Source organism: Xenopus laevis, chromosome 1S (genome assembly GCF_017654675.1).
Source record: "Xenopus laevis strain J_2021 chromosome 1S, Xenopus_laevis_v10.1, whole genome shotgun sequence".
Lineage (NCBI taxonomy): Eukaryota > Metazoa > Chordata > Amphibia > Anura > Pipidae > Xenopus > Xenopus laevis.
The window spans coordinates 39461167-39488989 of record NC_054372.1 but is presented as its reverse complement, the minus strand read 5'-3'; the positions used below and the strand labels follow the sequence as shown (position 1 = coordinate 39488989).

The following is a 27823-nucleotide window of genomic DNA, read 5'->3' as shown; positions in this document are numbered from 1 at the left end:
ATCGTTTGGGAATAGCATAAAATATAATGGTTTTTGATCAGCTGAAGAGTTTCTATTAAAACTATCTGCTAACGTTGCACTACAGCTGAGAGGAAAGATGGAGGCACCGGGAAAATGCTCTCCTTAACCTGCTGTAAAAAAGGATTTAGTCATAGCACCGTGACCCGACACAAAGCATATGTATTTTTAGTTTAAATTGAAAAGTTTTAGGACATTTCAGTAAAAGTATCCTGTCTGTTTCAGTACCAGCTAATGCTGAAGACAATTAGGAGGTTTAAAGGCAAATAAAAGTTTGAAGATCAACACAAAGTTCCAGTAACACATATAAAATGAAAAAAGGATAAACTATGGCAGACAAAACCCACAAAAATGTACATTATTTGACTGATAATTTCACGGATCATGTATGGGACACATCTAAAGGGCCTGAGTTAAGCAGAATGTTTTCCTCTGTTACAGGATTCCCACCCACAGTCTAAGCTGCTTCTAGACTAGAACTCCCAGAATGTTTGTCTAGCCAAAACCAGTACCCGAGGGGCAATGGTTTAGGCAGATCTTTTGTTCTGTATATGTGACTGTAGGGCAGCTCTCTTCTAGGTTTGGCAATATACACTGTAAGAAAAGCTGATTTCTGTGGGCACATTCCACCATAACGTGGCATCAAATTGTCTAGGAGAGAAACATCTTAATCAAAACCAGGTCTTATTGCATTAAAAGTTTTCACATTAAAAGAGAGCCCCTTGAATTATTGTAATATTTTTTTGTTATTAGTTCCTACCTGTATAAAGTTCAGCTGCTATAATTAAAACCACATTCGCTGCAAGCCAACACTGAGACTGGGGAAGAATAGAATTCTATTTCTTGAGGAATTCATTTGTTTTGCGCAGTTTGACAAACACTTTTATCATCTGATTTCTCTGCCTTCAGTCGTTGTTCCAGCGCTTGCTGCATATAAAGCTGTTGAATTTCCTAATATCCGATTTTTTCACACTATGGGGCAGTTGCTAAGGCACCTTGGCTCCTTTTTCTCCCACCCTGTACAATGTCAAAGCAACCAGCTACATAAAATAGCATTGTCTGTATATATAAAAACTTTTATTATTTATGGTCAGAGTCATGAACTTAACTTCACCGAAGGCTGTAGAATATGTATAAAAGTCTGTATCACATTATCTATTTAATGTACCTTTATGTGGCAAAGCCCACCCAATATTCTTTGGAAATATGGTACATACTGTACCAAGGTTGTCAGCCTTCCAATATAGTATTTCATTTGTAAGCATGTCAGCCGGCTTAAATATCTTCGACCCAACCCCTCTGGGATAATAAAAATAATCAACAAAAACAAAACATTGTTGCGAACAATGTTTCCCTTGTGTATGTAAAAATGTTCTCCTTTGTGCATATTTTTAGTTGTACGAACCCTCAGTGCATCATCTGCCACCATTGTGCAGTGTTTATTTCTTAATTCTGGTCAATAAGAAAAATTGATATGCCACAGAACACATGGAACTTCCCAAGCTCCCCGTGTAAATGCAGGGGGCATTTTTTTTTGGACAGCTGAAAAGTACCTGTGTACCATCAGCCTAATCATAATAATAATTTTTTTTCTGTGTATCTGTTTCTGTGATTATTGGTTGTTTTTTGTTTGGCACCCTGCAGGTCATAGTTACTCTCCAGTCATTCTCTTGTTAGAATAGTTCAAGGTTATTATTCACATGGACTCATATTTTGGTAAATTCCTGCCACACTGTGTGATCAGCAGGTGGGCCTCCAGAGAACACCAGATTCTTGGCAAATGCTCATTCCTGTGAAAAAACACCATTGGAGTGGAAATTCATTAACTCGTTTTTGGACTGTGAACTACCTCCCTTAAGGTTTATCAGTTTTTGTGATGGGTAACTGACAGCAGAGTTTTTATTTATAAATCTCCCACATCTTGGGAAGTACAAAGTGATGAGAATATCCATTAAAAAAACACAAGACATTGATATGGCAGGCTTTTCCTTAGTGAGAGTGGCAGAGCAGGGTGCATGAGAAAGAACAGACTCCAATTGTTTGTAATGACATGAACAGAATGCAGCTGAAACCAGATAGGGAAGAACCATGTCTAAGCCAGGGAAAAGAGACTACCACCTCAGCTTTCAAAAACCCTGTGATGCAATGTGAGGTTAGAATTCACATGTATGAGACGTTCCTCAGCAGTCGCAGGCATACAAAACATTTGGAAGTGTTTGTGAGCTTTGCATCCTTGGACACTTGCCCTTAATAACATGTGGGTTTTATTCCTGTATAAACTTTACTAGAACAATGCATGGCATTCTACAAATGCAGTGATTAATGTAAGAGTTTCATCAGTAGCTGTAATAAGGGTGTTTTAAAGGGGCCATATACTTCGATTTTCAACATTGGTGCAATGAATAGGGCTTGTGCTGAACATACTTTTTCCCTATTGCTTTAATTAGGAAATATGTGTTATTTTTGTAATCTATTGCTCAAAATAAGGACAAATTGGAAAATGAAACTAAAGCCACATTCTACTTACTGCGTAAGGCAAAGAAAAAAGCCTGTGTAAGAAAAAGCCTCTGTATAAATACCCCCCCCTTTCCTCAGCTACTCCGCTACAGTCTGTTATCATTTTTAGATAAAGAGCAACTTATTATACAGAGGTTTCTCAGTGGACTGCTGGTTTGTTTGACTTTGCCCATTGGGATCAGGAAGTATAATGTGGCTTTACTTTTGTTTTCAAATGTTGCCCTGTTTAATGCAAGAAATAATAAAAACCATAGATATTTCCTCAATAGAATGGGTAAAAAGTACATTCAGCACATGCCCTGCCCTTTAAATGTAAATGTGCTCAGTAGTGTACAATAAGTGATTAAAGCACACAGCCACTAAATAGAGCTTGCTAATACCTGACATAGGATATTCTCCAATGCTCAAATTCAATGCCTCCATGGGAGAGGAAACCAGAGCACCCCCATACAAATTCCTGTAACCTAGAATTGAACCTAGTCCCCTAGTACTGCAAGCCCTTCTGTGATGCTCAAAAAAATATTTATTGGCTATTCTGCCTGTGCCCCTCACAGCACTGGGATGCACAGTTTACCTGTATGTAATTCATGTGATGTAGTTGTATAATCACATTTACTTTACAGTGCTACGCAATATGTTGGCGCTATATAAATACATGTTAATAATAATAATAATAATAATAATACATATTCACAATATTAGTGTAAAAATGTTAATATCATGAATTAACAAAAACAAGTAAATTGTAAATGAATGTCAGTAAATGATGCTATAATTATGCTTTTTTCATAATTACTTATATCAGTAAAAGCTGCCTGTTTTTTCCTGGTGTGTGTCTGTCTATCTGTCCTGCTGGCAATGGAGTTCTCTAATATTTTAAAGACCATATTTTATGGATTCTAGTGTCAAAGGCAATTGATTTCTTTCTTAGCCTTACATTTTGTTTATTAAAAAATGTTTATAAAATATTTCCCAGAGTGCCTTGGTGTTGGAAGAAGAGGAACGAGTCACGACTAATTGGAAGGAAGGGTGGGCATGCTTATTAGTCCTTAGTGAAAATATTTCAATATTGTGTCTGGAAAGCTATTCATCATAAAATCAAAGATTGTGGAATTTATTCTGGCTGCAGTTCTTTGAACTTTGGACAGCCAAGTAGTGCAAGAATGAAAAATGAAGATGATGCAAATCAGGAAACAAGTTATAAATTGCTGTAGAACTCTGTGCTCCTGCGATCTCCTGTATATTGGATACAGGAGACTAGACAGAGGCATAGTGAAAATCAGCATGCTAATATCTGTCCTGGCCTACTCCTAAATATACATGTTAAATATAGAGAATTGTACTTATTCATAGACTTGTGCTCTGATAAACTTCAATAACTCTTTACTGCTGTACTGCAAGTTGGAGTAATATCACCCCCCTCCCTTTTCTCCCACAGCAGCCAAACAAAAGATTACAGCTCCCTAACACAAGATAACAGCTGCCTGGTAGATCTAAGAACAGCATTTAATAGTAAAAACCCATGTCCCACTGAGACACATTCAATTACATTGAGATGGAAAAACAGCAGCCTGCCAGAAAGCATTTCTCTCCTAAAGTGCAGGCACAAGTCACATGACCAGGGGCAGCTGGGAAATTGACAAAATGTCTAGCCCCATGTCAGATTTCAAAATTGAATATAAAAAAATCTGTTTGCTCTTTTGAGAAATGGATATCAGTGCAGAATTCTGCTGGAGCAGCACTATTAACTGGTTCATTTTGAAAAAAAAATTTTTTCCCATGACAGTATCCCTTTAATAATGGGTTTTACGCATTATAATTATATGCCTTAAAACACTAAACATCGTGAATGATCCATTTGATATCATCATAGGACATGCCAGCAATGGAAACGGTCCTATCAGCTGCCAGAAGAACTGCCACAGTGAAGGCTACATTAGAGCATCACCTGTTCTTTTTATTGAATTTTGTTTATCAGTCCCATTCTTAATTTCATGTTTTTAGTAAAAGGCAAAATTGTTTTCTGTTCAACTGTTTCTCTAAAAAGCTGAAAACACCCTAGCATATAACTGTAAGATTAAAAAAGATTTTGAAATCTTCCCCTTATTTTTCACTGTGAAGACTGTGAATTTGCTGCCCATTGCAGCTTTTGGTTGAGGGGAAGAAGAGAAATGAATGTGCTGTGCAACTGTGCAGATTATTGTAGCCTTTGCTGTGTTCCTTTGGAGCTGCGAGGTTGATCAGGTTCTGTTGCAGAGCGCAGAACTCCCTTTGGGCCAGATGATGTTTGAAAGGAAAGGTGCTCCTTACATGGGCATGAGTGTGTGTGTGATTGGCTAAGGTAACGGCGGCGTGAGGCACGGACCTGACTGTATGAATGTGTAACTAAGCAGGGAAATGGGATAGCAGTTAGAAAGGGGGCGGGCTACCTTCTCAGAATGTTCCAAAGAACAGCTCCAGCAACCAAATAAGGAAGTCTCAGAGCAGGATTTTCAGAGTACAAGTTATTTTTTGGATTCTGAGCAAACGGCAGTGGGTAGTGCCTGTGTAACATAGGGATTATTTTTCAGTCATAAGTAGATAGCAAAATAGAAACACCCGACTGATGATCACGATTTCCTTATCCTTACTGTCTGTCCACAACATGTTTGTTCTTCTTTGCTTTGGTTACTAGGAAAATGTGTATAGTATATAGTATAGTAAATACAGTATAATATAGTATAGCTATGTATCCTGAGAGGCATTGAAATAGCTGTCAGTAGCTTTCAATATATTTATTATACGACTCACATGTGTCAAACAATTCCCAGGATGCACTGTTAGATAAAATAATAGTAGGTTGGTGTGCAGAACAAGCAGCAGTATTGTTTCACACCATGTAGGTGCCACAATATTGCAAGGCACAGGTGAGTATAGTCTGTTATGCAGTATGCATAGTGATATTATTATATTTGCTACGGTTAACAGGATTATACCACAGTTCAAAGCATACCTTTTCTTTCTTAGCAGTGTTTTCAGGTTAATTTACTGTACATATTCCTTCTCATGCACAAGAATTCCAATAATGTAAACCTCTCCCCCTGCCAAGTGCAGGTGTTAGATTAATGGATATGTCCATGTAGTGTACAACAAGCCTTATCACTGTCATCAGATCTGAAGAATTCCCATGTCATAAGAACTGTAAGCCTGGGGTAAGGGCATTTTATATTATTGGCAGCCATGCTGAATTCATATGGCACAATGAATGTGGGCAACAGTTTGTTAGTTCCTCCCATGTATGCATGGGTTTCCTTTCAGTATGGGGTATTCTTATTCCTCCCACACCCCAAACCGAAATTGCTTCTAGTATTTGTGGTGTGAATGTTATAAGGAACTACGGGGGGGGAATGTAATAAAATTCGCAAATAGCAAAACAATTAGCACAAATGAGAAAAAAAAGTCTCAATTCGCAATGTAATACTCTTTCTTAAACTGTTATTACATTGCGAATTTTTATTGCGCATTGTCCATTTTTAAGAAGCGCTTGAAGTTGTCGTAATCTTTGGGAGCAAATATAACTTTTTCAGTAAGAAGTTTTATTACATTCACTGAGCACTGGAGCTAACTATAAAATTTGCAAACCTTCTTCCACTGTCGGAAGTGGTCACTAAACAGTTTCCATGTTCGCAAAAGCTATATTAAATTCGAACAAATGCAAGTTTGTTCGCACAGAGGCATAACTTTTTCGCATTGCGAATATTTTTTACGTTACTGCCTTTTATTACATTCCTCCATAAGACTGAAAGCTTCAGGAGCAGGGATTGTCAGTTACCATGTAACCGTGTAACATTTAGGCTAGGGCCAGATGGGGCTGAAATTACCCTGCGGATAATTATAGGCCGATTTCAGCCCCTCAGCACGGGCAACAGGGCCGCCATCAGGGGGGCACAGGGGGTACTTGTTGTACTGGGCCCGCGCCTAAAGGGGGGCCCGGCTGTGCTGCACTTTTTGAAATAACTGATGTCTGATTTCGGGCCCTGACTGTCCCTAGCCTTAGGGTGACTGTCTTCATTTGTTTTTCTATGTGACTTTCAATTTGATAGGAAACTCTAACATTTACAGAGTTTATTACACGCTTATTTGTGCATTTTACACTTATGCACATTTCCATGTCTTAAAACCCATATATATGTAATGTTTTTTCCCTGTATTACATTTTATACAAACAGTGCAATACATTATTATAATATTACAGTTATGGGCTAATTTTAAGACCATTGCCACATGGTCACCTTTTGTTGACGAGGATTCTGGCACTTGGGAAGTTAATGAAGCCCTTGGCAAAATGAAAACATTTTTAGGATACTGAAGTTTAACAACTATGGAGCACAAAGAATGTCTGTTGAACTGCTGGAGTGCTAACTTTCATGTCATGTTACTGGAAACAATGAATCAGCGTCCTATGTTGAGAACTAGACTGGGACCCACTAATTAGTTTCTTGCATGCCTGTAATGTTACACATCCTGAAGCTTTTTTTTACACATTCTCTCTACTGAACCCAAGTCGGCAAAGAGGTTGAGCTGCTAGAGACATTGGGGAAATGATTTTGGTGGACAATTATCCATGCTATGAAAGCTGAGAAGAGTTAGTCGTGTGCCAGCTGCAGTTGATGTCCAACCTTAGCTTTGATTTTAACTACAAATCCCATCTGCTCCGCACACAATAAACTACAGCTGTTGGATATGCTGACAATGCGTCAGAAACTATCTAAAAAGTAGTCCTGTGGCTACCAGAACTACTGTTTACCTCTGTGTATGGTTTAGAAAGTCCACAGGCCGGGATGGGCCAGGTTTAGTAAAGTCAGGGATTACTGCCCTGCTGCTGTTTGATAATGAAAGCAAATGTCTGACAAATCCATTCACAAAGCAAATCAGGTCATCTAATTGACCAGTATGCAGGTAGGGGACCCACACACAGAGCAATGATTTTAAAGTTTATTTAGAAAATGACCAGTCAGTCCATGTGGGCGGCTGGGCCGCCTTTTGTATTTGCATTAGGGAAATGCCTTAGCTAATATAATCAGCATATACGGAGCCCTTTTGTCATTTTGGTATTAGTGCAGACTAAAACATAAAAGGTCTCTATCTGCATCTTTCAATCAATGTGATCCTTTTGAGTATGGCAGTGTGCAAGTTCTTCTGTAGTGGAGACGATTACAGTATATTAGGGATAATTTACAAGTGGTAGGTCCAATCGCTAGAGCAGTGATCCCCAACCAGTAACTCATGAGCAACAAGTTGCTCCCCAACCCATTGGATGTTGCTCCCAGTGGCCTCAGAGCAGGTGCTTATTTTTGAATTCCAGGCTTGTTAACAAGTTTTGGTTGTATAAAAACCAGGTGTCCTACCAAACAGAGGCTCCTGTAGTCTGCCAGTCCACATAGGGGCTACCAATAGTCAATCACAATCCTTATTTGGCACCACCCAGGAACAATTTTCATGTTTTTGTTGCTCCCTAACTCTTTTTAACTCTGAATGTTGCTCAAGGGTGGAAAAAGGTTGGGGACCCCTGCGATAGAGCATGGACAGTATCTCATATTATATATGATGATTAGCACAAATGAAATCTATAGGTTGATGTTTAATCCTAGCAATACCACTTGTAACATCTAGACATGTATGACAATACCCTAGTCTGTGTCATCCACATCCCCAGAGGTTCCTTTTTGCACATCCAGCAAGGAGAATGTGACTAACAACGAGAAATTCAATAATGTTTTTTTCAAGCTGGGGGTGAAAAGTTTGCTTCTCTCCCTCTTTACTCAGCCACCAAATGAGTGTCTTACCTTTTACTGCTGAGACATGTACTGACAGCCTAAATATTGATTAACAGCTATGAAAAGACTTCAAAGTGGAGCCCCTGTCTATTTCAGAAAGCTGGAACCCTTATTCTTCTATGTCATTTAAAGTACCTGCACGTTTGTTTTACTATACTATGGAAATAATCATGTATTATTAAGGTTTATAAATTGGAAAGCCAAATGGAGATAGGTCATATTTAGCATGAAGCAAGTTCATGGGATGTATACCATTGTGTCTCTGTAGATCATTGACATAGGATATTGATGAAGGCACTGGAGTTTAACATAGAAAGTTTTAAACTATACTCCTTTATGAGAGCAGGATCCTCACTGATATTTGCAAAATGGTGCATTCATGCATAACTTACTGTATAGAATGACGTTTTTTATTCAGGCACCAGTACTTGGTTCCTTATGGCTGCAGATTCAGTATGCCAACACTGCTAATAAAAACACATTGCAGTTTAAAATATACTGCGTGGAGCTGTTTTGATTCAACTCTTTATTGGATAACTTACTGTTTGTCTGTTTTATCGGTAGGGAGCATTGTATTGTCTCTTCCCCATGTGTTATATGTGCGCATTGTGCTTTGAAACTGTCAAGGATTAGGTAGGGAGCGCTAAGGAAGTAGAGGAGGAAGGTGAATCCTTTAGGCAGGGACTGGCTGTGCCCATGGAACACAAAGGGAAAGAGAGGAACAGGCTAATGAGGACGTAGTCTGTCAAAGTGGAACAGGTGCAGAGGGGAACAGGACGGAGAGGGTGAAGATCAGGACTGGACAGGAAGAAGAGGGCGATGAGTTGGGACAGGAGCAGACTGGGTAGGAGCGGCAGGGAGCAGGTGTAGAACAGGACAGACAAGGGAAGAAATAAGACAGGATACAGGTACAAGTTGGAACAGGACAGGAAGCAGGAACAGGCAAGGCAAGGTCAGGTCAAGGTCAAGGCAGAATAAGTTTAAGTCAAGGGTTAAAGCAGGACTGGAGCAGAACTGGGAGGGGAAGGCAAGGCAGGATCAGAACAAGGCAAGGTAAGGAGGAAAGGTTCAAGGTAAGACAGAACAAGGCAAGACAAGACAATGAAAGCAGGCTAGAGTTGGAACACTTAGCTAGGGGCAATGCCACAGTGCTAGTATGGGAAGCCAATGCTCAGGCAAGGCGTGTGAGGAGGATTGGCCTTAAATGGGGCAGAGTCAGCCCTGATTTGCTCACTGCAAACCAATCAGGCTACTACTGGGCTGGGGCTGCAAAGGCCACGTAACATATAGTGAGTGACCCAGCAGGCTGCTCACCTGGCCCAGTGAAACCCAAACGTTACTGGCTCGAATCCCAGCAGTAACACAAATCAATGGAGGGCACTCCAAGTAGCAAAAGAGTCTTTTTAAAAGTCTTTTTAAAGTAACAAAATTTCAAATGTAGGAGGTGCTGATAACCCAGGGATACCACCAACAAGTAAACCCAAAGCTCAATGTCACATGTAATGGGTTCGCACACTCTGAATAATATACAGAAGGCGATATGAAATAAATTTATTTTTATATAGATATGAAATGTACATCAGGTAGATCAATATCTTATACCAGACAATTTATGCATAACAGTGCGACAAAAATATGTACACACCACCAGTTTCAAAGCAAAAGGAGAAAAACAAACCACAAGGAATCCCAGCAGTGCCTGTCAGAAACCTCATTTTGTTCCCATCTGTTCTGTTTCGTATCTACTGTCACAATTGATACAGTACAATACAAAATCTACCATGACATATAAATTGCGACTTTGTTGATATTTATGGATGATCTATAACTGTCACTTAAAGGTTTGCTCTTCTACGCTATATGAGCCATTTTGGGCAAACTTGAAGTTTGTTCTGTGTGGAACAGAGTTTATCTGGGCAATCTCTGGCCAGTATAGTCATTTGATGATGGGCCATTGTGTTAATTATCCTCATGCTAACCTGCCCATACTGTATGCCTGCAAGTGTGTCCTTCTTGTCTGGTCCTAGGATCTGTTTACTGTTCTGTGCATGCCCTCTACCCAAATATGTAGTGATGGCAAAAATGGCACAGCTATTTATTATTTAAAATTAGAGTTAAAAGTATAGAGTGTAAATGGCAGTCGTGATCATGATTTGAAATAGTGGGTATGGTGAAAGTTTTGAAAAGTGAGTGAGAGAGAGAATTATAACAATTATCATGAACAGACAAAGGAAGGAGGAGAATGAGAGCATATTAATGTCAAATGATACCTGTATATCTGATTATTGGAAGTTGTGACATACAGTAGCACAACATATTTGCATTGGCTAAAGCTTTAAGTTGACAGTCTATGTGACTATAGAGTAATAGAGCTTTGTGAGCAGTCAGTCTCTGTAAGTGAACACAATAATTGCTCAGTGGACACATTCAGTATGTGTGTTGTGTTCTGCACCGTATGCCATTATACTTAGCCTAATCAAAGATCCCTGAGCTCATTCATTTTTATGTAGGAATAAAACCAGGATTCAGTTTGATATTAATGCTACCTAATGTGACTTTAAAGTTCCAGATAATTGAAGACAACGCATTTTTAGCCACAGTTGGTACACTTTTGTAAATTCTAAGCACATAAACATATCATCTACAGTATTTGAACCCCAGTTTGCATATAAGACATGCAGAATTTCCCCAAAAATTACTTTTTTCCAGTGGCGCTCTTAACACCATGCTCTGCCAAGCTTTAAAATATCCCTGCAAATATTTACCAGGGCAATATATTATTAATCATTATGCTTGTTTCCTATTAATTAATTTTCCATGCTGGAATAAATGAATCGAGAAAACGTGTACAAATCGGTCCACACGCAATTTGCATCCGGGATTAGCATGGGAGTTAGTACGTAGAGCTGCGGATTGAAAACAAATTTGATTGACCTCTCAAATCAGTCATAAACATCTGGACGAATGGACACATTAATTGACAACCGGAAAAAGTGTTGTAGGAAAAGAGATGAAACTTCTGGAATGAATGTACAAATAACACATAAGAGTATAAACAATTATTCGGTATTTATAGCAGTTTGGAACATAACTGGGACAGTCTGTCTTTCTCCCCACGACGCATCTCCCTATTCACTGAGCAGTTTTGCCAGAATGACATCGGGTTATCATGGGATTTTGACTTGCGCTGTTATTTTTAACCTAAACTATTTGCGGAGGATGAAAAGAATGAAATTAAAAGGAAATGATGCAAACTGCCCCTCTAGTGACACACAGAATGCCTTGTGGAAAGATCTGTATTGTAGTAGTCATGTGTTTTAATGCCCAGTATTATCCACCTTCCATATATTCTATTCTTTCGCTAGTGAGCCCACATCACCGGAATGTACCATCTAAGCCAGTAGTATCAACCCAGAGATCCCAAGTGAGTGCAATTGTATTTCAATGAGAGCTGGAGGGCTGCAGGACAGACAAACCTGAGCTTAACATATACTAGTAATAAAATACATGACTGTTAGGACATGATGGTGGAGCAACCACTTAGTGTGACATAGGTAATGGCACATAGGATGTCCTGTATCTGTGACATATGGGGTACTTTGTCTACCACAATTGCCTCTACATGGGATTTCCATATGTAAAGTACTGTTTATGCACTAATTCCTATACCAGAGGATGGCATGGTGCTTTTGGGTGCTTTGTTGCCCAAGGGAGAGGCAGTTTTTTTATGTGGGCAACACCTTTTTATAGTCAAACTTAAAGGGGTGGTTCACCTTTAAGGTAACTTTTATTATGTTATAGAGCTGCCAATTCTAAGCAATTTTACAATTGGTTTTTATTACTTATTTTTAATCGTTTTATAGTTATTTGCCTTTTTCTTTTTGCAGCTTTCAAATAGGCGTTACTGACTCCCTTCTAAAAAACAAATGCTCTGTAAGGCTACAAATGTATTTTTAATGTTATTTTTTATTACTGATTCTTCTATGCAGACCCTCTCCTATTCATATTTCAGTCTCTTATTCAAATCAATGCATGGTTGCTAGGGTAATTTGGAACCTAGTTACCAGATTGGTTAAGATGGCGACCTCTAACTTCACTGTTTGTTAAATATACGGTAACTCTAAAAGTTATCTCAAAGTTGAACAACCCGTTTAAGGCAAAAATCAGCATGGCACCATCCACAATTTCCATTTAAATTTAAAAAGCCGTTATTTACTTGACATGGCTTTTAGATCTCTGACCTGCAACGTTTCCAGTATCAGCCTTTTTTCCAATTCCTACATAGTCAAACTTAATACAGAAAAATCTAATTTGTGAATGAAATTTCAGAGCAAAAATTTTTAGCAATTTCCCTAATAAAAGAACCTGCACTTTCGGATCTGACATATGACAAATGCAGCAGTGTTGAACTGTTTGCCCTTCCTCTCACATGTACTTTGTTCCAGGATCAGTTAAGCAATAAAGAGAAGTTTTCAGGCAGACAAAAACACTGGCAATTTACACCCTGGCTTTTCATTGGCCAGTCTGTAAAATAAAGAAGCAGTCCCAGTCACTAAACGCTCAATGAAACGGGCACAGGGAAGGGGGAAAATATAATCCATCTATCAATGTTTAGATTTGCAGCTACGCCTCTTTTTTAAACACATGCAGGAATTCTGCAAAAGAGTGGGAGGGACTTTTATTGTGAAACTGCTGCTGGACAGAATAGAGTTTTTTTTTTTCCTTCTGAAAAATCACTGAGTCATGAAGTTGCTGATCCATCTGAGCTTGTCTGACTAACGTGTGTATGTGCAGTCGTGCTCAGTACCTGTTGGGCTTCACTTCAGTCACAAGCACTGCTGCTCCCGACTCTCTACACAGAGTACCGGCTTCATTGGTGATCAGAGGCAGAGCAAGAAGCTCTCCCAAAGGTAAGATGCTTTATGCAGGAACATATAGTGCACATTGTATTAGGGGTATCAGGAATGAGAATGGGGAGAATGCAAGCTTGTAGCTCTCACTGTACTGAGCCAGTTACTGTACACAAATGGCGCTTCTGTAATGTCTGGCTGGTTTCAGGTATTCGTGGAACTTGCAGGCTACGCCACACTGAGGGGAAATTTTACGTGATCATCTTGCAGAATGAGGCAGGGTCTTTTCCAGTACCTTAGTAGAATAAGTGTCCCAGCAGCTGGCTTTCATTTCTGCTGGAGCTGAGAGTTTGTTTAACGAAAAGACTAGCTGTAACCATTACTGGAGAGATCTCATAAAGGCAATCTAATGTTTCCCTGGCTATTCAGAGGTGATCGTCTTGGACAGACATAATATCAAAGGCTATTGTGATACTAAATTCTATAGTTAGTATAGATATGGTTATATAGAATTTAAGTGAAAGTATGAAGGGGTTTGTGTATAGATGCTGGGTTTCATTTGGAGGGGTAACTATGGGCATGGAACCATTTGGACTGTACTAAAAGTTGCCTTTGATTAAACTGTGCTGTCTTCCAGCACTGATAAATATTGCTTTTTAGTGAATTGTGCAATGTAAAAAATGAAAGCCAGGCTGGTCAGTAATAGTGGCATCTGATGCACTACACAGTGCAAGAATGTATCCAGCACATCTCACCATGAAAAAAATGGAAGGCAAAATAGAAACTCAGCTCGCGGTACACTGTGATATCCAGTACATTGGGTAGTGTTAATAAGAAAAGCAATTATGTGGGTAAGTATAGTAAAGCTATGGCTTTGGACATACTGTATAATGACAGAAACTCAGCATCTGCTGTGCAAGAGTGGTATCCAATACACTAACCAGTGTGAGAATGGAACCCAACATATACCCTGCAAGATTGGTATCCAATACACTACTCAGTGTGAGAATGGAGCCCAACATATTTGGTATCCAATACACTACCCAGTGTGAGAAGGGGACCCAACATATACCCTGCAAGATTGGTATCCAATACACTACTCAGTGTGAGAATGGAACCCAACATATACTGTGCAAGAGTGGTATCCAATACACTAAAGCTTTACAAGATAAACTTACATATACAATGTACCAGAGTGGTACATAGGACATTGTGCAGTGACTGATTTCTTTGTCAATCCACTGTGACAACGCTACAGTGCCGGAGGCAGTAGTAATTGCCTTTTAATTATAGATACAATAGAGTGAAACCCATAAAAAGGTGCATTGTAGTTTGAAAAACTATATAGATGAAAAAGATTCCTTAAATGTCTCATGAGGACACTATGTCATTATTCAGGTAACTGTTCATACCAGTTTGATTTAAAGAAAGAGAAAAAGGTGTATTGTGATAAGATATGTTGGATTGAAATGGGCCATTAAGTGTATTCACATTGATATTTTATAGGACAATAGTGCTTTCTGTATAGTTGTGCCGAAACGATGCATGGTAATACTGGCACAATATTTGTAGTTGTACCCATACTATACTTGGTAATTGTGCTTTGTGTGCAGATAGACCCATATTACAATGGTAGTGGTAATGATGCTTTATGTTTACTAGCACCAATATTATGTATGGTAATGCTGTAGTATATGTAGCTGGACCAAGACTTAAAATGAACATTAGAAGACTGACACTATAACACTCAGATTAGCTTTTTTTATCATTATCCTTTGATGTTTCTTCATCTACACAATGACATTTATCAGTTTATTGGATCCAGACTGTTGGACTTTAGTGTCATGTAGAATTTAAAAAGCCTGTAAGTTTCAAGCTGTTGCAAAACGAAACTTCCAGCATCTTTCTCTAGCCATGGTCTGAACCATTTTACTGCTAGAATATGTACATACAGATAACTTTGCAACATGTACTATTCAGTACTTCTTATGGTAAAAGGATGCTCAGTTTGCTGGTTCTTGTCATCTTTTAAGAACAAATTACCCATATCGATGTATATGTTTAATATATGTAATTCTCTGTGTATAATATTCTTGCAATGGAGGAAATCAGTAACATGCTATGAGGCAGCCTGTGCATTTAGACTTTGATGTGCCATAAAGGGGCTCTCTAGTCTGTCTCCTTGTTTAGGTAAAGGAAAACAGCTCAGGGCAGCTCAGGTTCAGCGTGTGGCTCTGAACATTTGTTTAAAATTGGGATTCGCAGACAAAAATACAGTTGTTTCCTTGCAAGAGGAATGTATTTTTAAGGAACGCTGGGAAGGAAAATGAAAAAGACGGGCCTTCTGATGATGTGTTTACAGAAACTTGGCAAGCAGGCATGAAGGGCTGGCTTTTGGAAACAGCCCAGAAGCTGCTGAGACAAAGTACTGAAGGGCAGATTTCAAGCCAGGGGTTGAAAGAGAGGGGCAGGGGGTATTAAAAACTTACATTTCAGTGGCAAACTGTCTTTAGTGTTTTACCATGTAGATCAGCAACATATGGGGTGCATGCTGGGAGTTATACATAACTGTATATCAACAGTTTTGTACCTACTGTAAGCTAGTTCTAGCATTATAAGGGGAATAACCATCTCTAACTGCACATTAAATATGTCCTTTATAATCATCAATTGTTTAGATGATTATGATAGCAAACTTACAGCCTAAGCAGTAACTTGGAGGCATCATTTGTCGACCATATATCTTGTTGTCATCACAAGATTGTTTTTCAGAAGAGCCTTGCAAACCAAATAATTACACCTAATGTCTGTGGCACACAGGGGTGAATTAAGGCATTTTAAACCAATTTTTCTGGTGTATGTGGGAAAATAGGAAGGGGCCTTATGTGCTTTGTCTGCCACTGATTACATGCTAAGTGATAATAGTTGTAAAGGTTTCCATACATGGGCAGATGTCCTCATTTGGCGAGGGCTTGGACTGGTTTGGACTCACTTGGGCTGATCCGACTGTTGGCCCTAAGGTTAACAATGGGATCATACAGATGGGCCTATAGAGACCCTTTGAAAGGAGACAGACTCATCACAACAATGTACTACTCGTCCAATGAGATTTTCAAACCTCGTCTATAGGTTGGACAGGCCTGTTGGTGGGACCCATACTTTGGCTGGAGCGACCTAGTCAACATTACTGTAGCATGGTCTGTCTAAAATGTGACCACTAACAATGCCTTACATAATTTAGAAAACAGACACCAAAAATATTCAGGCACTAAGTAATGGTATACCCTTTCCTCATCACTTCCTATGTTGAGTCTTATAAATACATTTTGGAAATGAAAATAGAGTTTATATAGAAACAAATAGGATGTCTAGTACAGTAATGTTGGACTGTTCAGATGATTGTGGTACATGGCAAAGTCCATTCTTCAAGTTCGATAAGTCTGAGATAACCAACACTGTTATGCCTGGGTTATTACAGTAGCTTTCTTTGTGTGTGAAATGGACAGATCCATTGTTATTTTTGACATCCTATTTTGTAGATCTGTGCATTTTTGTTTGTATTTCCCAGAACATTCATATATTAAACTGGAGGGGAGCAGAGGTGATCCTCGAACTTAAGGAGCTCCCCAGTTGGGGTACGTTATTGTGTAGAATGATAGCTACTTCCATATTTCCAACATCTGTTCTAGCAGAATGTAATTGGATGCACCTTTCAGCTGCAGTGTCCTTGAAAATCATGCGGGATGCCCATAATCTTTTGTTTGCATTGATGTTTGTAAGGTGCTAATGTTAAAGATTGTCTTAAACATTTAAAGGTTCAAAGGTATGGTTTGGAGTTTCCAAATTAATGGTATAATAACATAGTACAATGACTAGACTCATCATAGTACTGTCTGAACACTCAGATTCGGTGATGTAAATAACAGCTCAAACAATAGAGAACTGCTGTAAAAAGTTGGCAGTAAATTACAGTCCCTTTTACTTTTCTGAGACAGATACAAACAAGTGACTGGGACGTTGGTATGAGCTGGCCTTCCTGAATAACACATTTCTTGACAGAACCAACACATTCTTATCTGACCTAGACAAACATCTTCTATTTTGAGACAGAAAATGTATGACACAGTCCATTACATTGTCTTAGAGGTCGTACTCTGAACTGTGATTCGTTGTTACACTGTCTTGCTAGGAAAGGAGTTTGAGTTTTTCTTTTTTGTTAAATAATTGCTGGTCACCTGAATTCTACATTTAGTCATCACAATCAGATGCGGAAGCTGACGTAGTAACTAATACATTTATTACAAGGGCATCGACAAATCTCCAGATAACAGCTCCCCTGTAGTGGAAAAACTGACAGAATTTCAGAGCAAAAAGGGAGTCTAATCCTGTGGTTCCAACAGATGCTTTATTAGAACATGCAGTTGATATTTTTTCCACTTGAGCATTAGATGGAATTGAACAGACGAGTTTGCCATATGTTGAGAGCGGTCTACAGAACAAAGAGATTCCGCACACAAGCATGGGAAAGACCCCAGATATTCATGGAGTCAACAGTGTAGTTTAGTTACATTTAGCAGCAAGAAAATGTCACTAGAAGAAAATGCTGCTGTGTTGTGAAATGAGTCCTTTGAGTCGGGATGCACCGAATCCACTATTTTGGATTCGGCCGAATCCTTCGCAAAAGATTCGGGCGAATACAGACCCGAATCTGAATCCTGATTTGCATATGCAAATTAGGTTTGGGAAGGGGAAAACATTTTTTACTTCCTTGTTTTGTGACAAAAAGTCATGCAATTTCCCTCCCCGCCCCTAATTTGCAAATGCAAATTAGGATTTGGATTCGGTTTGGCCAGGCATAAGGATTCAGCCGAATCTGAATCATGCTGAAAAAGCCAGATCCTGGCCAAATCCCAAACCGAATCCTGGATTTGGTGCATCCCTACATATGACCATGATAATTTGGGGTGTATTAAGGTTTTGGAATTTCCCTTTCCTTGAGAATGGATTTACATGGAAGATACTCGTGATTTTGAGCTGTCTACACATTTTTTAATGACCCAGGCAGCTCAAAATCATGACTTACTTCCATGTAAATCCATTCTTCAGGATTCAGAGCTACTGTACTTGCATTGTGCCTTGCAGGTTTTGTGGCCAGAAACTGCAGGACAAAATCCAGAACAAACAAGGTCAAGTTTTGTGAAAACAAGAGTGGCCCAATGACATCATGAAAGAACACAGAAAATAAGTGAGGCTATTTAACAACTGCTGCAAAGTCCTTTAGCTGTTTGAAGGAACAAGAAAGACTAAAGTGCAGTTGCTCTTGTGTGTGAACATTATATAACATCTTAGAAAAATAATTCATACGATAAAGACTTAAAGCCCTTTAAGATGTAATTTATGGGGGGCTATACTTCAAACATGTCATATGTTTGGCGGTCTTTGTCCTATATTGCTGGGCATGGAATGTGTTTATTTCTGCACCATTGTCTCGGTATAGTGTTGTAAGGTATAGATGTTGGGCATCTTGTACTGTACCTCCCACCTTTAAGGTGTAATGCAAGCTGATTGACTGGAGAACTATAGCAGGCAATGTTGGCCTCTTTGTGGTGCACCATTTTGTATTCTCAATACAATAATAAATCCATGCTGTAGGAAGTATGTAACAGAGACCCTATAGATCTAATGTTTGTATAGGATCTGTTATACTGTACATAGTCAGAGACCTCACCTATTCCAGAACCTGTCCTTATCAACCCATAAAGGGAGCCTTTCACCAAAAAGCACCGCCAGTCTTGAGAAACTTGGATCTGTCTGAATTTGTGCTCTGTAACTGGATGCTGGGCATAGAAATTCAAACAAAGGGCATCTGACAACAGTCAGTCCCAGATCATGTTCAGGTGACTTGAACGTCACGTCACACCTTGCTTTAGAATAGAGAAATGCGTGGTTTTATTAAAATCCTATTAGTACAACTTAACTTTTCAGTAGAAAATATATATTCATTTTATACTATTATAACACTGTCTGTATTATGGACTAACATTTATTTTTCAACTGCTCAGTGCTGATAATACTGATTTAGCAGCATTTTAGTTGCAAATGTATTTGTCCTCTAACATCATGGACCTGTTACAGCTAACATGTTTAGAATCAAGAACATTTTTCTATTTTTATTCTGGCTGGATCTCGAAGTCTGACATAGTGCTGATCGCTTTAGTACAGCCTTTTCTTTTACCTCTGGTAATTGGAGTTTCCAAATAGTATTTTATCATAAATCATAGCCTGGAAAGAAAGTAAGTATTGAGAAATCCTGACCTGCAATAAAATTCTGAGCATCTAATTTCCCAGGAATGCATGCCATTTGTAAATATTGGCCAGAAAATAATGTAGTATTGGGATTTGAATAAGGGAAAACGTCTTCAGGCCGTCTGTGGAGAGGGGGGCCGGCAATGGAATACAGTGAGGAGGTGCTAGTTGTATATGAAGAAGTCAAGGCTGAGAGTAGCGATAATACAGAGGCCCCCGAGGTAGGTGCACTTTATGAATATGCAAACATACTAAAAATCTATGGAGCCTATAACTTTTACTGAATTTGTAGGTTTGTAGTCTGATACTGAACTAAACTGAGCATATTCATGGAAAGATAATGGAAAAATTCAATTATAGACAAGATGGGTTTTGTTAAACAAATCCCACATAAATCACATAACTTTGTATTTCAACCAGCTGAGAAACATTCAATACCCTTGTGTACTTTATCGTTCACATGAATGGAAACCCAGGGACCATAACTTTTCCTAAGAGCATTTCATAAGAGTGCCTTTGTGACAATGAGAGCAACATTTTAATTGTAATAAGTATTTTGTTAAGACCAATTAGCCTTTAAGATGGAGGGCCATGTTATTGTGCACATAGAACATACTGTACCTTGTCTATAGAAAGCATTTGTTATTACTGTATTACTGTATTCTAGATCATCAGCTGCGGCTGCCCAGGTCTATTTCAGTTCTAATATTCATAGCTGGATAAACCTACCCGTTTGGCTCATTTTGTAGAAGTTCATGTTTTTGGCATAATTATTTGGCCTCATGCAGCTTGGTAGTGTTCAAACCTTAAAAGGAAAAAAAGACTAATAATAAACGGGAGTTTAGCAACGAAGACGTTTAAGTAATTACCCATCATCATTATCTGCCATTAAAAGAGCAATTCAGTGCTTCCTGCTCTTCAGCTTTGTGGTTTTCCCACTGCCTCCCATTTGCAGGAAATTTTCGGAAGGACTTAAAGGACTATCACTTTCTGTGTAGGCATTCAGTGTAAATATGTGCAAGTGAAAAGTTCAGTGGCCTGTAATTCATTCTAATGCTATGTTACAGCTCCTGGCACTAACTAAACCTTTGAATTCCCCATCACTGACATCAGACCTGCCTAAGCCTTGCACCGTTGTTTCCAGAAATGCCTAATTATGGATGCTTTATGTGCTGTCAGTCTGAACCAGTGGACTTCTCTGCTGTAGACTGCATGCCCTGGAAAATATGAAATCAAGTGAATGAACAGCCTACAACCCTACAACAAGCTGCAACTTTGGGCAGATTGCATTGCTTTGTCTAGTCAGCATTTATGTGACAGATTATTCTGCCTTGTCAACTCCTTCACAAAGTACAAGGCAGCAGAAGGTAACCTTTAGCATTCCAGCTGTTGAAGAACTATTTTAACATCCCCTTGCCAGCTCTGGGAAACCAGTTGTCATGGCTTGAATTATCATTAATTGGCTTTTCCAGTAACAGGAGTTTAAAACTAAAAAGATCATGCTTAAAGAAATAGTAACTCCAGGGAAAGCAAGTTATCTAAAAGTATTGACGCCTAAGGCCGCATTTACTAGTGCAAGGAGCAGCGCAAATCACAAAATTGCATGTCTTAAAATTCTATTCACTACTAAACAGAAGTAAGTTCAAAATACAGGTATGAGACCTATTATACAGAATGCTCAGGACCTGGGGTTTCCCAGATAAGGAGTCTTTCTTTAATTTGGATCACCGTACTTTAAAGTCTGCTCAACAATATTTTTAACATTAATTAAACCCACATGTTTTTGTTTCAGTATGGATTAAACACATTGCTCGAAGCATCAAAATCACCCACTGTGCAATAAAAACCAATGGACACATGAATAATTACAGTTTAGATACCACTGAGACTGCCCTTATATGAGTAGCAGCAGGCCTTCAGGGGAAGTTAAGGTTGGTCTAGCTGTATGTTAACTCTTGCATCCCTCCCACTGTCCAGCAAATTAATAAAGCAGGCAAGGGAGATATACATGAGCATGGGGACATCATGGGTGCAGACATTGCAGAGCTGTATGAGAGCCACTCTAAAAAATGTAAATATATGAAAGAAGACCCTTTCTGGGCAAACTTAGCACACATGTCACAATTATGTAGGAACAAGTTCTATTCTATTAGGTTTGTTCATTCAATATAATAATTTAGCAGTAACTGCCATTTTTTAAGCATTGTAATGATTTCTACTCAGAACAGTATCTAGTAGGGGCAAGTTTATAGCAACTGGACTTTCTGAGTATTCTTGGAAACATTTTCAACACTTATTCAAGCAGCTTTTTCAGTTCAGCTAATTGGTAGGGAATTTCTCTGGCATTTGAAACCCTTAATAGTATTACAGTCACCAACATCCAATTACAGTGGTTCTACTCTCTCCTCTGTACATACTGTATATCATGACTGCATGAACGCTTTTATAGACATACCCAAGAAAGTACATTTCCTGCATGACTTTATCAATATCATTGGTTGACAGAGTAAGACAAAAGAGTACAATGCTACACTTGTGAAAAAGGGCTTTTTTCTAATGACATCCACCTGTGTTGCTGCTCTCTTTCCCTGTTAGGTCACACCAGCCAGACCAATGCAATACTTTAAACAATGAGGGATAGGATGGAACACACAATGTGCAGGCTCTACTGCAAAAAATTTTTTGTGATCAAATAACATTTTTGCAGCAGAGCCTGCAGATTATGTGTTCCATCCTATCCCTCATTGTTTAAAATAATGCTACACTTGTAATTATTCTTTCCCCATTCCTCTATGTATTTTGCTATTTGGGGCTTGCTTTTTTTCCCTGATAATGCCACCCTGTTTAGGTGAAGCTGAGTGAGTTTCTCCATCTCTACTACTGTGCAAATAAAATTCAAGGCTTAAGACAGAGGTGGCATACTGAATATTTTCCGTTGAAGCTAATTCCAGCATATGTGCGCTTCATAATGACAAGAGGCCATTGTAATGTAGATAACACCGTGATCCGAAAGGTTTGTGTGTGGTCCCATTTAGCGTCTGTAATGGCCATTCTAGTAATAATAGCTTGAGCGTGAATTGTGAAACGTCAAAGCTGATTGAATTATTTCTGGATAAGGGAGGGCTGACATTTAGCTAACCACAGACAGTTTCGAGGTGAGTTCTAAGGCAGAGACGATATATGCCCTGGGCCCCTATTGTAAAATGAGCCCCTAAAAGAAAAACAACGACCTTGGTAAATGTACAAAGTACATACATTGTATAATGAATGTTGCAAGTTAGCTAACCCTGACAGTTAGGGGGTAGATGAGGTTGATAAAAGACTCTACTCTACTCTACAGATCATTTTTATTCAAAATGAAAGCCTTTCCAACATTGGCTAGGGTCAACACCAGCCCTGCACTTTACAATACGGCTTTTTGTAAATGATGTTTCATTTTTATTTGCTCTGTACAAAGGTTGGTGAGTTCATATATAATATATAATAAATAAATGACATCTGAGATGTTCTATACTGAAGTGTTAATATTAGGGATGCACCGAATCCACTATTTTGGAACGATTCAGCCAAATGTCGAACTGAATCCGAATCCAAATTTGCAAATACAAATTAGTGGAGGGAAGAGGGAAACATTTTTTACTTCCTTGTTTTATGACAAAAAGTCACACGATGGAAATTATGCAAATTAGTTTTCCGATTCGGTTCGGCCTGGCAGAAGGATTTGGCCCAATCTGAACCCTGCTGAAAGAGGCCGAATCCTGACCGACTCCCGACGACTAAAATGTGTAGACTTAATACATCAGTTTTGTCCCCGCACATATGAATTATTTTATTTAATGAAAGCACAGATTCTGGCCAGTTAGACCTCTAAACTTTCAGCCCTTCATTTAAGGGCCCATATGCACAATATGATGACTTCATTTTTGTTGCCAGCTGTGTTTATGTTGCATGACTGCTGGCCACCAAGAGACACTGACTTTGTTTATTGGGTAGTTGAATATTGTATGTGTTTGCATTCAGTTTGTGATTCTGGAGTAACCCTACTTGAGATGGCAAATGCCTCCAATCTGTCCTCTAATACTTGCCACAATGTCAGAAAATGATTGTGTGCTGGGAGTAAGTGATCAAAGGAATAGGTTAAAAGGCATTTTCCTAAAAATTCAATATAATTAATCCTTATGGTAAGAAAAACCAGGCTATTGGGTTTATTTAATGTTTACATGATTTTCTAGTAGACGAAAGCTATGAAGATCCAAATTACAGAAAGATCACTTATCCAGAAAACCCCAGGTCTTAAGCATTCTTGATAGCAGGTCCCATACCTGTACATACATACAGCATACATACATCAGGGTTGTTGATTATCTGCAATATATTTGAAATTAAACCAGGATAATAAGCAATGTCCCCAAAGAATCATTAAAGGAAAACTATACCCCCGAACAATGCAGGTCTCTATAAAAAGATGCTGCATAATACAATGCATAAAATGCATAAAACCCTGATACATGTAAATAAACCATTTTCATAATAATGATGTGTCATTGGGTAATCATAATGGAAAATTGCCATTTTAAAAAATAAGTGCGGTCCCTGGGATCGTAATATTCAGTGTGCACACATACATACCAAACAATCCATACATGTTAGGTCACATGAGCCAATTAACAGACAGAGTCCTTTCTTTTGCATCAACACTTCTTCCTGTTACAGTTAGAGGCTAGCTGTAGTATTTCTGGTCAGGTGATCTCTGAGGCAGCACACAGACAATCACGAAATGGTGGCTCAAGGCAAGAGATGTAAAAGGGCAATATTTACTTAAATATATATACGAGTTTGGTAAGATTCTTTAATATGCTATTTAATATGATATAAACTATCTGTTGCTTAAATATTCATTTTGGGGGTAATGTGTTCCTTTAAGAAGGTGAAAGTACAGGGTTGACACAAACACTTGTATTTGTTGTGTGGGCTGGTAGACTACAAGGGGGCCAGAATAGACAGAGTATGTGCTCATAGTTGTAATATGGGTATAAAAAAACACATTTTTTTGAGCATGTGGCGTACAAGAAATTAGAGGAAACATTGATTGCATTCTGTATTCACGTTGTGTTTTTCTTCTCATCTTTTATCTTTGTGTTCAACTCAAATTAAAATCAAAGTACAGTTTATGGTCCCAGTAAGAATATTTTCACTGGGTTACTTTTCTTTGTCTTTTATGCTGAGTTCAATTTTAGTCGTAAAAGCTCTGCATGCGGTATCTTTGATCTGTAATGGCAGCATTTTAATAATCATAATAATTCATCTACAGAGCAGATGCCCACAAACCAAAACCTTAACTTTGATCATATTTCCATTTGATTTGATGCCTGGTAACAATTCTCATGTAAACAAGTCCTAACACTGAACTGCCCCAGGTATTCCAGCATTGCACGTAATAACTGGCCTCCGCTGCCAGCTCCACCCAAAAAAATAGGACACAAGAATAGAGGCAGCAGGCCCAGTGAGGGCTGGGGAAGCCCAAAGGTATAAAGGCCCCCATGACACTTCTTTATATATAACTATAAATGTCCAGATCATTTTATTCATTGTGAGAAGGGGTACAAACTATAAGGATCCCATTATTCAACAGTTACTCCACTACTTAAATAATCACTAACTCCCCCATCTCTGACTGGTTCTGCATGAAAACTTGTACCCTAAGTGAAACCCACAGTTTTTCAACTGTTGTATTTGTTTTGGCAACACTAAGGTCAAGCCATTTAAAAATGTAAGCAAATGTAGAATTTGACAGCTGGAATTCAAACACGGGGAAGTGATAAATTGTCAGAGGCATTTAAATAAAAGCAATAATGTGAGATCTAGCTTGCTTTTTTTTTATACGATGATGATGATTTTGTTTTTACTGAGTGACTAGATGAAAAGTGAGTGAACATAATGTACCAAGGACAAACATATTGGGTCATGACATGCCATTTTTGATATTGGACAGACATTAAATAGAAAATATAGCTCAGTTCCAAATTGTATTTACAAGGGGCATATATTTATAAAACCACTGCTCTCTGAAAACTTTTCGGATCCAACTCCTCAAATATATATATATTCATAATAATTATTTATCAGCGAAGAGCCTCGTCAAAACAGCGAAAAATGCTCACCCTTTTCCCACGATGACCTGGGTGTACAAACCCCAGGTCCCACTCTTCTGGGCTCGCACACTTTAGCCAAGCATAAAAGTCTAGGGAAAAACCACACTCACCGACCGAAGTAGACGAGTGGCCCGGATGCATCGTCCTGAACCCGTAGCTTAAGGTGATTTGCACTAAAGACCAAAAAAAACGGCAAGCACTCTGTAGTCCACTTGTAGAGTAAAACGTTCAAGTTTATTTCAGCAGGTTAAAAACATCACAATGCCAATGCGTTTCATATCGAAGATACAGTCGTTGTCATAGGCATGGCCTATGCATGCCTATGACTACGTATCTTAGATACGAAACGCGCCAGGGTTGTGATGTTTTTAACCTGCTGAAATAAACTTGAACGTTTTACTCTACGAGTGGACTACGGAGTGCTTGCCGTTTTTATGGTATTGGACAGACATTGTCTTCTTTTCATGTCCTATCCTAGTATAGGGGGGAATTGTTTCCTTTTTAGTCATTGTTAGTATTGTTTCCCATAAAATTATCATTATACTGACCCAACTGGGAATTTTAAAAAAGATATGTCTTGTAAGACTTGTATGGCTCGCTTGCACTACACAAGTCTCATGGCCATGACTTATTGCTTGGTTTAAATGAACCATGTCGCCATCTACCATTTTCTATTAGTATGTTACCTGCTTTATTGAAGTGGAGCGATACATGATATTATATGTAGTCATCAGATTTAAACCAGACATACATGAAAGGCCTGCTGATTTGGTGAGATTTACAAATGAGTAGATCTTGACTGATTTCAAGATCCACGTTAAGGGCCAGATCACTGCATTGGGTTGTGGATACAGTTCTGCAGACCATTTGTGGTCCTTGTCCAGTGGGACCTTCCAGCCTTCCTAATCAATATCTGATTGAGCCCCATATCAGTAAAGACATAATTTTGTTCCAAAACATGGACTGATAATCTGCTGACTTGACTAGGAATGCCCAGAAAAAGCAGGTAGTGTCCTACCATGTCCCTGTTTATCACCAGTCATAATTAAGGTGGAGCGATCTGTGGGCATCTGGTGGCTGGATCAAACAGTGCCTGGCAAGCACATATGATGCACATTTTCTATTTTATTTTAAAGGCATAAAGTTTATTATAAAGGCTGGGATGTAAATTGTACCTTTTCCTTTTGTCGAAGAACCTCCTGGAAGAATAAGTTGAGATTAATTGACTGCAAGTGCAATCACTGTGTTGATAGAATCATAGGATTATTCAGGATGAAAATAATGACTCTCCTATACAGCTAAGGTTGTTTAAAGCAAGTTGTCAGATTTAAGAAAGTTTCCCTAATAAGGCAGAGTGATGTAACAGGCTTGGATAGGGTCCAGCTTCCCAACACTCAAAGTGTTTATGTGAACAGCATACCTATGGAAAATGCTGCAGGAATGCACAGCGGCAGATATGTAAATATAGTAAGTGCAATTAGACTGGAACACACCATTACTTTAATATGGGGTCGAAATAATGTGTCTTTTTTTAGGTTTATATTATTTCAATGAACTAACAGTGAAAGGCTTTAGAGGGTTTCTCATTCTTTCTCAGCTCATCTGTTCTAGGGACTGCCTTTACCCCTTTTAAATTACTAAACAGTACAAGCCTTACAATCAAGGCTTGATTAGATTCACAGTATATTTACATCCCTGGATATGGTATAGATTTACTGTGTACTAAATGGACCACTTATTACAGAGACTCTTATGCATGCATCTCTTCTTTAATTGTGGTCTCTCATTCAGTGGCACCCTCTTCTTAGGACTTAAAGGAGAACTAAACCACCCGATGTTAAGATATTGGTCCCATCAGTGTCTGACCCCTGAATTCTTTTCCCTCTAGAAATAGCATCCGTAAATGAGTGCAGCAGAGCTCACGGACACCATCTTCATCTCTTTCGGTAATCTTAGTGTCTTCTTTCTCCCCTTCTGCAATTTCCATCTCTTTCGGCACATGCGCAGTTGTCAAAAACTGGAAAATTGCTATAACTGCACATGTGTCAACACACTGCTCCATTCATGAAGATTACCGAACATAAGAAGATGGCGTCTGTGAGCTCCGCTGCACTCACTCTGCATTTGGGGTCACTATTTCTAGAGGGAAAATAGTTCAGGGGTA

The 27823-nt window shown here is 38.8% G+C and overlaps 1 protein-coding gene across 4 annotated transcripts in view; it reads left to right on the top strand.

Annotated features, from left to right (window-relative positions):
- Nucleotides 1–27823, top strand: part of palld.S (palladin, cytoskeletal associated protein S homeolog) — a 201256-nt gene that overhangs the window by 126578 nt on the left and 46855 nt on the right. The window contains exon 1 of one of the 4 annotated variants that reach the window (XM_041579525.1): nucleotides 13135–13261. The exons of the other annotated variants lie outside the window; for them this stretch is intronic. The gene's annotated coding sequence lies outside the window, so the exon portion shown is untranslated. Of the gene's footprint in view, nucleotides 1–13134; nucleotides 13262–27823 lie in introns of those variants that run through there. 4 annotated transcript variants of the gene reach the window in all.